The sequence below is a fragment of the Carlito syrichta genome, unplaced genomic scaffold (assembly GCF_000164805.1).
Source record: "Carlito syrichta isolate Samal-C Ts95f unplaced genomic scaffold, Tarsius_syrichta-2.0.1 Scaffold301606, whole genome shotgun sequence".
In the NCBI taxonomy this organism is placed as follows: Eukaryota; Metazoa; Chordata; class Mammalia; order Primates; family Tarsiidae; genus Carlito; species Carlito syrichta.
This window is the reverse complement of record NW_007245702.1, coordinates 210,539-223,912: the sequence shown is the minus strand read 5'-3', so window position 1 is coordinate 223,912 and position 13,374 is coordinate 210,539. Positions and strand designations below refer to the sequence as shown.

Genomic DNA, 13,374 nt, shown 5'->3' with positions numbered 1-13,374 from the left:
TTATAATTTATCTATACAGTGGACTAAAGAAAATCTATAGATGCTACAAAAATCTCACATCTCACTTTATACAGTGATTCTGAATCTTTTGCTTTCACCAAGTATTTTTACTTTTGCCTCTCAGAGCTGCTAACATGTAACAGCTTTCCTTTTGTGGTTAGTTCTGTCCACCCCTTAGGAGAATGATAGCTTTGCAGTAAACTAATCATAAAGTCAGTGGCAGAAAAGCGGGGAAGAGAAGAAAAGAACCTGCCTCCCAATTTGTGGATTGGATAATCATTCTTTTAACAACCACCAGCTTTCTGTAACGGTTTCAGTAGCAGACACTTGACCTAGATCCATGTGAAATTTAGACCTCAGGGTTGTCTGACTGATAAGAAAAGTTAATAATTTATGATTGAAGTATCTTCAAGTAGCCATTGGTGAGAAGCATTCAGATGATTTGGTGTTAGAATTTTAAAAATTCATTTGAGAGAGTATAGCTTTTGGTTGTCCAGAATAGAAAAAGGCCAAGGCTAGAAGGAATACCTTCTTAATACAGTCCAACAAATATTGAGCTTTCAGCCAGGCAATGTGTGATGACCTTGGAGGAATTAAAGATGAAATAGGGTAAGTCTAGCAGGGATGATGTAAGTAAACAAAAAAGCTGTGATTGATGCTAAAAGATAACCATATCATAAAACATCCCCCAAATATTCATAACTTGTAAGAGGAAAGAGGAAGGAGTTACTTTTGTTTGGGAATGGGATGGGAGAGATGAAAGCACCAGGAAAGTGTTCATGTGGAAAACAAAATTTGTATTATTTGAGTGTATAATGTGTATTTTCAAAGAAATTTACCTTTTACTTTCCTTGTTATATATTTGCTTTGCATGAAGTATATAATTTTTTTTCTCCATCAAGAGAATCAGCACTGATTCCTTTTTTTTTTTTTGAAGAGACGTGTCCTCACTATGTTGATGAGGCTGGTCTCGAATTCCTGGGTTCAAGCTAATCCTCCAACTTCAGGCTCCCAAAGTGCTGAGATTACAGGCATAAGCCACTGTGCCCAGCCAACAAAGTATATAATTTGTATTTTTATTTGTTTTAGCTCTACCATGTCTTATAGGTTGTCATATTTGCTAAAGCAAATAACAAATATAAAATTTTTTAGAAGGTATGGTTCTTCTGTTTTTAGTAAAAATTCTCTGAATAAATGGCTCGTATGCATTTCTTTAAATGCTGTCATCGTTTCAGAATAATTTCATTTCTGAAATTGGCATTCTGATCCACTTAAAACCCACTTAAGAAAACCCACAACTTTGGATTGATATTTGCATCTTCTCCATTAAGGAAAGTTAGCGTTTTCGATGTTGTAAAGAAAATCCACTCAGAATATGCTTGGAAGTTCTTGAACATGTACATATCTGGAATATTATTGCAGAGAAGGTAACTCTCAATCATTCATAACCATGGAGAAGATTTACATTGTAAATGATTAGAAATAGACGATCTCAAAAAACCCACTTATATTTACTCTCATATGCACAATTTGGTTTTTTTGGCATTAATTTTTACAATCTTAATTATAATATGTAAGTCAAAAATCATTACTTGAACAATTCCTATTAAAATATACTTTAATAACAATTCCCAAGTGTATTAACTTACCTTCATAGGAATTATTAATGATTTTGAATGTTGCTGTCCTGCAGCAGTAATTCTGATTCTCTACATATACAAAGATGTGTGTGTACAGTAAAATTCTATAATTTTATGTTGCCTTGGCATCAATTTGAATATAAGTTTAACTTTCTCATACCAGAAGCAGGGCTTAGTCACTCTTGACACCATTGCTACCTCTGCCTCTTCCCAGTCCTCACTGTGGTCGATCCAGGTGTCTGCCTCATACAACTGTCTCCTGGTGACTACTTCTCTATGGGACAGCTAGATCCAACCTACTTGACTCACCCTACAGACCACCACACCCCATGTGGTGGATGTGCACATATGCCACAGTGGCCATCTCTCAGTCACAGTGTGACTCCATGGAACTCAGGCTTGCTTGCTGTAAATCCACCAATTAGAACTCCCCATGGGGAACCTTCCTGGGTAACACCCTGGATCCCAACAAAGGCTTTGGCCCTCTCTGTCTCTCTCCATCTCTGTCTCTCTGTCCCTGTTTCTCTCTTTCTCTCTTCCCCACTCCCTATCCGTTTGTTGAACATAAGTGTTCCCCTCTTCCTATTGACCCTGCGAGGCCTGCTGCCTTTTCTTTTCTGGGATCTGTAAGTAATAAAATGCTTCTGCTTTTTCATGGATTTTGTTGTGTTGCCTCCTCTGTGTCTCACCTGAACAACACATTCAGACCTAACAGTTTTTTCAGGTCAGGGCACTCCTAGAAAGTGGCTATCTTATAGGATAAACTGGACACTGGTTAGACAAGAGCCACAAGGGTGTTGGCCAATATAAACAAGTTTATTGCGAGAGAAACATTGATCATGTGTTGGACACCTAAGTATTAGGCCATCTACCAGGAAAAAGAAGTGTCCCATAAAAGACACACTGTATGAGTTCTGAAAATTATGTTTGTGAACTAATCCTACAAAATGCGCTACATAACTCATTGCTGAATATCACTACGGTCATTGTCAAAGTATTCCCCTTGGGAATCTATGCACCAATACCAGTACCTAGTCCACCTGTCAAAGCAACTTTGGAACTTTTTTTTCTGAAATGGTCATCAGAGCTGTTGTCGTATTACCCTTGATGTCTTGAATATCATCAAAATGTCTTTCCTTTCAATATTTCCCTTAGCTTCAGGTAAAGAAAAAAGTCATTGGGGGCCAGATCAGGTGAGTAAGGAGGATGTGACAATACAGTTATTTGTTTACTGGCTAAAAACTCCCTCATAGACAGTGCTATGGGAGTTGGTGCATTGTTGTGATGCAAGAGCTCCTCTAGGACCATTTTTGCACACACCTTTCTTGTGCCAAGATTTTCAGTTCAGATTTTCCTGTTTCTCTCTCAATGTTTATTTAGTCTGCTATGCTCTTCACAGTCTACCAATTATTTTGATGTACAATTTGAAGAAATTTTGCAATACTTTCATCAGTTCTGCTCGTTACTAGCTGTCCTGACCTCTCTTCATCAATGACACTTTCTCTCCCCTCAGAAAAATGTTTAATCCATTTGTACCCTGCTGTTTTCTTCATTGTATTATCCCCATAAACTTGGACTAACATGTCCTTGATTTCACTTACACTCTTGTCAAGTTTAATACAAAATTCACTGTGTGTTTTTTGCTCTAATTCAAGTTCTGACATTCTCTGACATTCACACAAAAACACGCAACAATAGTGAACGCCACTCAGCAAGATGCTGCCACACATCAACACGAACACAGTTGTGAGACCCTGATATAACAAGGTCATGAAACCTTACTGAGTGTTTTGCACAGTGCTGTCAACATAAGCGCACTGTAGCAAGTTCAAGAACTTAATTGTCAGACTGTGTCAACAGCCACAACCACCTAAGGAGCCCTGTCACAGCAGGGCTTGAGTTGATAACCGCTTTCCAGAGTGAGAGCCCAGAACCAAATTAGAGGAAATCATAACAGTGTGACAGCACAGTCGGCCCTCTGTATCCATGGATTCTGCATCTAGGGGTTAAAACAACTAGGGATGGAAAATACTCTGGAAAAAAAAGTAACTGTAGCAATACAAATAAGACAAATAAAAAACAATACAGTTTAAAAACTATATACGTAGCATTTACATTGTATTTGGTATTATAAACAATCTAGAGATGATTTAAAGTATATGGGAGGCTGTACATGGCTTATTTGCAAGTACTATGTCATTTTGTATAAGGTACTTGAGCATCCTTGGATTTTGGTATCCTTGGGGGTCCTGCGACCAACCCCCAGTGGATGCTAAGGACTGACTATATTATTTTCAGTACTGAAAAACTGGAAACAATATGATGTCAATCTGTGTGCAGATAAAATATTGAATATTTGTAGGTTGAAATATCATAAAGTGGTTAAAATAAGTTAGCAATACATATTATACACAGTATATGTTTAAATTCAGCAACTTATGTGGTCTGAATAAAAGCAAGGTATAGAATATATCCAATATGATTCCAAATATGAAAAATAAAATACTGTCTATTGTTTATGCTTCTATGGAGCTATAAGATAAAATTATGAAAATGAGGATTGGAGGGATAATTTGAGAAATTGTCTTAGTGGCCACCTCTGGGAAGGGAGGAAGGAGAATCTGGGGAGAACTGATGAGACGTCAACTTTAATTTTTGTTAATTTTATATTTTAAGAAAGTAAAAATTTCTCCCTTTGTGGAGAAATGTATTTCATCTTTCCTCCTTTATCCTTCAGGTGAGCTCACTGGCAGAAAGCACTAATAAAGGAAACCAAATCAATGGAAAGTGTTAGACTCACCTAGGAGATAAGCCCTGAAACAGATAAGCAGACAATTAGTGCTTTTCTCAGCAGCAATACAAACAACCAGTTACGTCGATAACTTTCAGCGTATAGCTTGGATTTCCTAAGAGAAAAACATTTGAACCATTCTAAATATGACTTATTAATGTACTTGGATAGAACACAGAGCAAGTCATGTAAACTCAACCTAGCAGCTGTATATAGTAAACACTTAGAATTTAAGTTTTATCAATTAAGTGACTCTGTCTCCTAACAATTGCTTTATGGAAAGGTGCCACTAGCTTTGAGGCTATGAGGATTTAGGACTAAATCTTTTCTGGATTTAGTCCTAGTGAAATGAAATTTGCATTATGAAGTCATTATATTTTATGATGTGATTGAGAACAATTATCTTTTTCTTTTTTCCTCAGAAAATGATTGTTTTCTTGAGATACACTTTGCTCCATTATTGAAAGATTAAAAAGATTACATCCTGGGGCTAACTTGTTTTCCTAGTAATTCAGCTCCATTTTCTTTATAGAAACCATTAGAAAATGTTCTGATTTACAAAAAGTCGGAGAGCATTGTTTCATAAATGTCCCTATCTCACTCTATAAAGTGAGAGTCCTTATATAAGCATAACATTATGTTAATACATACAATTTGTATTAAATTTTACTGTTTTCTTATCTTTACCTATTTAATTATTCCAACCTCCCTGTGATGCCTCATATTAATGAACATCTGGTCTATCTCCTGGTTTTTAGATGAAGCGTTGGAGGCTCAGGAAGTCTAGTGACTTTCTGGAAGGTCACACATTCAGTAGGTGTTGGAGAAAGAGTGTCACCAGAGTATGTCCTTTTAAATCTACAATTTGAGCAGTCTGAGGTCAAAGTGTGTGTACTACTCCCTCCTGTTTCCTCAGGGTTTGGGGCATGCTAGGCAGTATATAAAAATGGGCTGATGTGTGGAATGAAACTGTTAGAAATTATTCCATTTTGATCAATGGAAAATTCAGTGCTGTATAAAAACTATGTTTTAAGGATTTGAATAAAGATTCTGGAGATTTGAACGGAGTTGGGAAAAATCTTATCTTTATCTAAAACAAAATCTATGGTTAGATGGTGGTTCTTGTACCCAGGAAATTCTACTTCTATTAATGGCAAGTTGTAAATTGAACACAATTGTAAAGTTGGTAAAATTTATCTTTGGTACGCCTATCCTGTCAGTCCTGTAGAATTTTTCCATATCTAGGCTCATTTCTGCTTTCTTTGAAACAGGATTTAAGATATTATCAGTAATCTATAACTCACTGTGAATTTAAGCCACTCTCAAGTATGAACAGTGGTCGTCAGCACTTTTCCCAACTCAGCCTTGTTTATTATAAAAGGACATGTTTCATTCTATCTGAAACTCCATTCCCATGAAACAAGGGAATTATGGGTGTTATGGCTTGGGCAGGAAATTCTGAATTTAGTTGCTCATGCCATTAATGGCATGCTACTGACTGGCAGCTGTTGTGACCAGCAAAGTCAAATGTGATATACACTATATAACTTACTAATATTGAGTTCTAAGCAATATCAGTCCTAACTCTACACTCAATATTTGCAAACACTAGTAAAAATCATCTCCATCAAGCTTTCCTTGAGAACTGACAGTAATTCTACCTATCTGGGAGTTTTGGTATCACATAGTCAAAGCGAGAAGTCATGAGTTGGATGGAACACTATGCATGAATCTAATTCATCTTTCCTGAGATCAAGCAGGGCCACATGAAGAATAGGATTTTACCTGTGTGGAACTCCCCTGTGATCGCATCAGTTTTATTTCTCAGTTAATAATACTAGTGATGATGACAATATAACTACTATGTGCCAGGTACCGACATAACCACTTTACATGAGTTGATCACAACCAGGCATGTTATCTTACTCATTTAGCATTTCCCCATGGACAAAGTTTGGATGGTTGTCCCCTTCAAATCTCATGTTGAAATGTGATCCCCAACGTTGGAGGTGTGGGGGCCTAGTGGGAGGTGTTTGGGTCATAAGAATGGATCCCTCATGAATGACTTGGTATAGATACTCAGGGACTTTTTTTGCCCTATAAGGTTATTCAAGAACTGATTGTTTAAAAGAGCCTGACACCCCTTTCTCTCTCTTGCTTCTACTCTTGCCATGTGACACGCCTGCTCCTTCTTCACCTTCTGCCATGATTGAGAGCTTCCTAAGGCCTCACAAGAAGCCAAACAGATGCTGGTGCCATTCAGAACTGTGAGTCAAATAAGCCTCTTTTCTTTATAAACTATCCAACTGCAGGTATTCCTTTATAGCAATGCAAAACGGAATAATACACCCACCCTACTGGAGGGCCCTGGAGAGCTGAGAAAATATGGCTGCAGTAACTCGGGAGTATCCTAGTCACTCAGTGCCTTAGACAGAGTAACTGTCATCTAGATTATAAACTCATTACTCAAAATACCTCGAGGAGTCTAGTAACAATACTTTATTCCTGATACCATCAGGGCAAAAATAAAGTTGATGAAAATAAAACGTAGTTTCACTGCAGCGTTTTGATTTCAAGCCCTTTGGGAGTAAATATGTGATGACATGTCAGAGAAATAGGATGTCACTGCTGGGGATCCACGTGTGAATGGTAGAAATCATTTTACCTTTCTCATTCTATTCCTGGCTCAGTCGGTCATTCACATGCAAAACACTTTCTCATCTTTTCCTACCACAGAAGTCACAGCCTCTGCGGGATCTATTTGCCACATAGTCACAAGTGAGTCACAGATCCCAGTAGGTGTCCTGTGAGAATGGATTCTGCATTATTACCAGAGCAGTAATAGGCACACTGTGCCTTCCTTGTGAGACTGGTGACACCCACATTCCAATTTTGGTATTTCTGGGTCTTGGTTTTCTGCTGTTGAGTTGTGGGCTGTTTGTAAAGGATGCGATTTTACCCTCAGCCACTAAGTGGCGCAACAGAACTTTTATTAAATTTTCTTCCATTTCTGGTAATTTAGTGGCAGAGGCAAAATGTGATTTCTCTAGCATTTATTTTGATAAAATATATTTAAAAATCGAGATCAAGATTATAAATCATCAGATAGGAGTGGATATAACCCAGTCTCATGGAAATGAATCGCTCCTCATTAGCTTAATACTGGGCTTGGCCCTGGATAACATGAAATCTACAAGGAAGAAGAGCCATTTTTGCGTGTGTGAAAAACTAAAAAAAAAAAAAAAAAAAATTGATTATTTCTAAGCTATGTCAAAACTCTGATCACCCCATGTTGAAGCATTAAATCTTACTAATTAACCACAATTGATTGAAGCAAAGTTTTAGTGAAAATCTGTGGCTCTAATTCTACCTACTTTGATTAAGAGGGAAGAAAATACATGAGATACAGAGGTTTTTCTTAGTAGGAGGGTAGAAAAGATGTGGGAATTTCAGTATCTAAATCATGTGCTGGCCAGGCTCACGTCTGTAATCCCAGCACTTTGGGAGGTTGAGGCGGGAGGATTACTTGATCCCAGAGTTTATGACCAGCCATAGCGAGACTTCATCTCTACAAAATATCAAAAAATTAGCTAGGCATGGCAGCATGTACCTGCAATCCCAGGAGGTCGAGGCTGCGGTGAGCTGTGATTGTGCTACTGTAACTTCAAAGTGGGCAACAGAGTGAGACCCAATTCAAAAAACTTGAAAATAAAATAAAATAGAATAAAATAAAAGGTGTTCCAGATCTAAATCTGTGAACACCGCCAAAAGATTGCCTTGAGCTTGGCTTTTGACTCTAGTAAAACTTCTCCCAGCTCCTCACCATCTTATCAGTTATCCAGATAAGGCCAGGAGGGAACTGAAAGAAAGTATAATGTAGTGGTTGAGTTCCCAGACTATGGTGTAAAAAAACTTTTGCTCAAACTCTTTCCCATTGTTTAAAGCTCAATGATCTCAGCCAGGTAAGTTGTATGCACTCTCGGTCAAATGGAGGTAGTCACAAACCTTTCCTCAGAGGGGTATTAGTTTGCTAGGGCTGCCATAACAAAATAATACAAACTATAGGGTTTAAACAATGGGAATTATTTTCTTAGTTCTGAAGGCTGAAAGTCTGAGATCAAGGTGTCAGCCGGTTTGGTTTCTTCGAGGTCTCTCTCTTGGCTTCCAGATGGTGCCTTCTCACCATGACCTCACATGATTTTTCTTCTGTCTACTAGCTTAAAAGGATACCAATCGGATTGGATAAAGACCCGATTTTACTGGCCTCATTTTAACTTAATCAACTCTTTCAGCAGACAGGTTAATACTTTTTCACATTTGTGAGCCTTCACCCAGGTGCTTCCAGTTTTACATTTCGTAGACTCCTAAGCGTCCTTCAGGGCACTCACACCTGGAATGTTCCCTGCCTTGTGCACTCTGCTCCCTGGGTGCATTGGTGGCTTCAGTGAAGGCAGGTGACTGACTCAGGATCAACTCAGTATACATTACGAGACACAGGGTATCGGATCACCAGTCAGCCTATTTCCTACCTAAGAAATTAACAAATTTGTTAACAAACTGCGAAGACTGTCTCTATGAAAATAAATTTAGAAAGATTCCGTGCCTACTTATTTTCTATTCCGCTTGGCTTTTGAAAAAAAATAACTTTTTAATTTAACAGTAATATAAATATAAATGGGTTCTTTCTGGAAAGAACTACATCTTTAATGGAAATATCAAGAAAGAGTGGATCTAAGTTTATTGACAACATTAGCAAGATGTGAAGAGTTAACCTTTTTTCTCAATCAGATATTGCTGATTTGATGGATTTATAAAACAAAGGAAAAAACTATAAGGCAGGAGATTTGGTAACTTCTCAAATCAGGGTTAATCCCCTAAAAGTAATTGATATCTAATGTAAAGCATTTTTTTTCTTGCTGTCATGTATTCTCAATTAGAGTAGTCATTGAGATATAAAGAGTTTTACAATATTTTAAACCACTGTTAAGATAATTTAGCTTAGTGGCTTTCATACATTTTTGTATACCATACCCTATAATTTTCCTTGTGCCTAGTACACCCATAACTATGTATATGTGTATTTAAAAATAAATAACAGGATCAAACAATATTATAATACCTATACTTTCTTATATGTGAGGCATTTTGATATCTTCTCTTCCTTTGTATATGCTGGTTACAACTATATGATTGAATTCGTGACCTCCCAGTGGATGACAAGCTGCAGTTTGAAAACTATATATCTAGATGAAACTGCTAACCCGTGCAGGAATCCTTTTGGCAGTCTCCCCAACAGAAGATCAGAAATTCTGCTAGTACACATTCTATGATGTTTCTGCTTCACCAGGAGCTTCCATTGTGTGAGAATTTTGGTTAGAAACTGGAAACTACTTTCCTATAATCTCCTAGAGTTGATTCCAGTGTATGTTCCCTCCCTTCCTAAGGCCTTTGCTAAGCAGCTACTCTGTGTCAGAGACTGTAGTGTCTACGGCAGGTAGACAGTTAGGAGCAAGTCTTATTTTCCCAAGAGGTTTTACTTCAGTAGAGGTGTCTGCCACTTAGAAATGAATTTTACAGTTGAATGTTATTTTACAAGATAAAATATAGTCTCATTCCTTGTCCACATAACAGACTTTAGAATACGAAACTTCTACTGCCCCTGTATTTATTTTTGCCACAACTAAACATCCCCAGTAACTACACATTTGCCTTTGAGGCCATTAAACATTTTTAAAAATTTTTTTGTAGAGACAGGGTCACTCTAGTCTCCAACTCCTGGCCTCAAGTGATCCTCCTGTCTGGGCCTCCCAAAATGCTGGGATTACATGTGTAAGCCACTGTGAATGGCCTCTCTCTCTTTTTTAGTGGAGGAATACTTACACACAGTGAAATATACATATCTTAAGGGACAGTTGGATCGATTTTTACAAATGCATACACTTATGTATCTTTCCTAGCAAGACAAAAATACATTTCCATCGCCCCACAAAGTTCCCTCCTGCCTCCTCCTAGTCCATCTCCTCATCGCCACTTCCCAGCAGAAGCAATCATTGATCTGATTTCTATCATCACAGAATAATAATAAGGTCATCATTTCACTGCCTTCTTGGTCCACTACTTAACCCCTGCTCTTAACTCCTTAGCTGGAATATAATCTCATTTGTCAAAATCCTTTTTGAAACTAGTTATTTGCAATGTGATATGTTAATCCAAATGTAGTTTCAATAATCTGGAAAACCAATAATATCTAAAAATTTAGGGGAATCTCATAAATAACTCTGCTAGTTCATGGAGTTTGAGATTAAAACTCCCAGGTCTAAAAAGAGTTGTCATAAACTAACTATTGCTCTTTTTACTTTTGTAGTATTTTAATTTCTCTGGGTTAAATTCAGAATTTCACTTTTATGTTTATTTAAGTTAATCTTGTTGCCTTTGCTTATTGTTTTAAAGTATTCAGTAATTTAAAATTTGGTAATTAACACATTTTATACTATTTTTCTTGCTTTATGTGGTCTTCCAGTTTGAAAATCACACCTTTATCTTCATATATATATATATATATATATATATATATACACATATATATTGAGTCAGAGTCTCACTCTGTCACCCTGCTGGGCTCAGGCAATCCTTCCACTGCAGGCTTCCATGTAGCTGGAACCAGAGGCATGTGCCACCATGCCCGGCTAATTTTTTGACTTATTATAGAGATGAGGTTTCACCATGTTGCCCAGGTTGGCCTTGAACTTTCCTGGCCTCAGTAATTCCTCTTGCCTTGGCCTCCCAAAGTGTTGGGATTATAGGCATGAGACACCGCGCTGGGGTTCATTAAAATCTTGATGCAAATCTAGAATAGGATACAGTCAGGAAAACATTCCTAGGATACTGACCTAACACTAGTATCTAATGCTGGGAGTGACTATACCTAACCCTTCTACAATACAGCTTCTGATTCTTCATCTTGTCCCCAGTGATACTGATTATAGACTTTTAAGACTTATCTTCAGCCTGGATTGCATTTTATTTTCTGTCTATACTTGCATCTTCAGTGATTACAATGAGTACATGGCTTAAAATACAACACTATGCTGCTGGGTCCAAGTTTATTGCTCCATCTTGGACCTCCCCCAAGAACCCACTTTATAAACCAAACTGCCTACATGAGATTTCCATCTGGAATCTCACAGTTACCTCCCCAAACTAACACATTTGTCTCTGTGCTGCTATTAAAAAGTACACACATACAGACTAGGTAGTTTATAAATAATAGAAATTTATTTTTCACAGTTCTAAAGATGAAGAAGTTTAAGACCAAGGTGCCAGCAGGTTTGGTATCTGGTGAGGGCTACACTCCCTCCTGTCCAAAATGACGCCTTGTTGCTGCATCCTCCAAAGGGAAGGAATGCTTTGTCCTCACATGGCAGAGGCGCAGTAGGGCAAGAGAATGCTCCTTTCCCCTTATGTCCTTTTATAAGGTTGCTAGTTCCATTCGTAAAGGTGGAGACCTCATGACTTCATCACTTCCCAAAGGCCATAACTCTTCATACTGTTGCACTGGGGATTGAGTTTCAACATGAATTTTGGAGGTGACACCATCATTCAAACCATAGCATAACCAAAAACAGAGAATTGGTTTTCACCCCCTTCAACCTATACTTACTCTAAAATTTCTTATTTTGCAAATGTCTTTGTTTTTGTTTCTCAGGTCGAAATTCTTAGAGTTATCCTTGGTTGGGATCTCTTACTTGTTCTGTCTCTTTAATAATCAATCAGGAAAAACTGTGGGCTTTTAACATTTGGCCACTTCTTAACAATTCTGCTCTGATGACCCTAAGTCCAGTCACCATCAGCTCTTCCATGGATGGTTGTGATAACTTCCATTTGGCCTCCCTGCTTCCCACACTTGCTTCCTAAGGTCTATTCTCCACATAGGAGGAGGGATGACACTTTTCAAACTAGTGTCAGACAGGTTACTTTCTGCTCAAGATCTTTACTGTCTTTGTATCTCAGAGTACAATCCAAAGTCTATAGATTGTTCAAGGCTCTCTATTAACTTGTCCCCAGCCTCAGTTTCCCTTTCTTATCCTTCTCTGTTTTCTATCACCCTGCCTTTGCTTCAGCCATTCTGGCTTCCTTGCAGTGTCTTCCCAGCTTAGGGCTTTGTGCAATCCATCTTCCTCCGATATTTCCTCCACCCTCTCATTCCTCTTTTTCCTCTCTTCATTCCCTTGCTTTCTGCAGTCCTCTGCTCAAGCGCTCAGATGCACTTCATCAGAGAGGGCTTTCATGATCAGTACCACCCTCATTCTCCTTAATCTGCTTAATTTTGTTCATGATATTATCACCTCCACACATGTTATATATTTATTTTTCATTCCTCTCTTCTGGAATTTAGGATTGATTTATGTATTTTTTTTTTTCAACTGTTGTATATTCAGTGGCTAAAATGGTCCTAGAATATAGAGGGAAGTTAATAAATATTTGTTAAATGAGTTAATTGGATAGATGAATGCCACACACAGCATTAAATTTTAGGTGAGAAAAATATATCTGCAATATAATGCATAAAAAAGAGAACTAAAAATTCAAAATTTTTTTGTTATGCATTTTTAAAAAAAAGCCTATACATTTGAATTTGGCCATCTTAAAAATCTAAACCGGCAGGGTGCAGTGCCTCACGCCTATAATCCCAGCACTTTGGGAGGCCAAGGTGAGAGGAATGCCTGAGCCCACAGGTTTGAGACCAGCCTGGGTAACTTGGGGAGACCTCATCTCTACAATAGATCAAAAAATTAGCCGGCTATGGTGGCGCATGCCTGTAGTTCCAGCTACTTGGACGGTTGAGGTGGAAGGGTTACCTGAGCCCAGTAGGTGGAGGTTGCAGTGGCTGTGAGCATGCCACTATACTCCAGCCCGGACGACAGAGGAGATGCCAACTCAAAA

At 38.0% G+C, this 13,374-nt stretch overlaps 1 protein-coding gene across 1 annotated transcript in view; it reads right to left on the bottom strand.

Moving 5' to 3' along the window:
• CNGB3 (cyclic nucleotide gated channel beta 3) overlaps positions 1-13,374 on the bottom strand; it is a 142,063-nt gene that overhangs the window by 25,268 nt on the left and 103,421 nt on the right. The gene's annotated exons all lie outside the window — the stretch shown is intronic.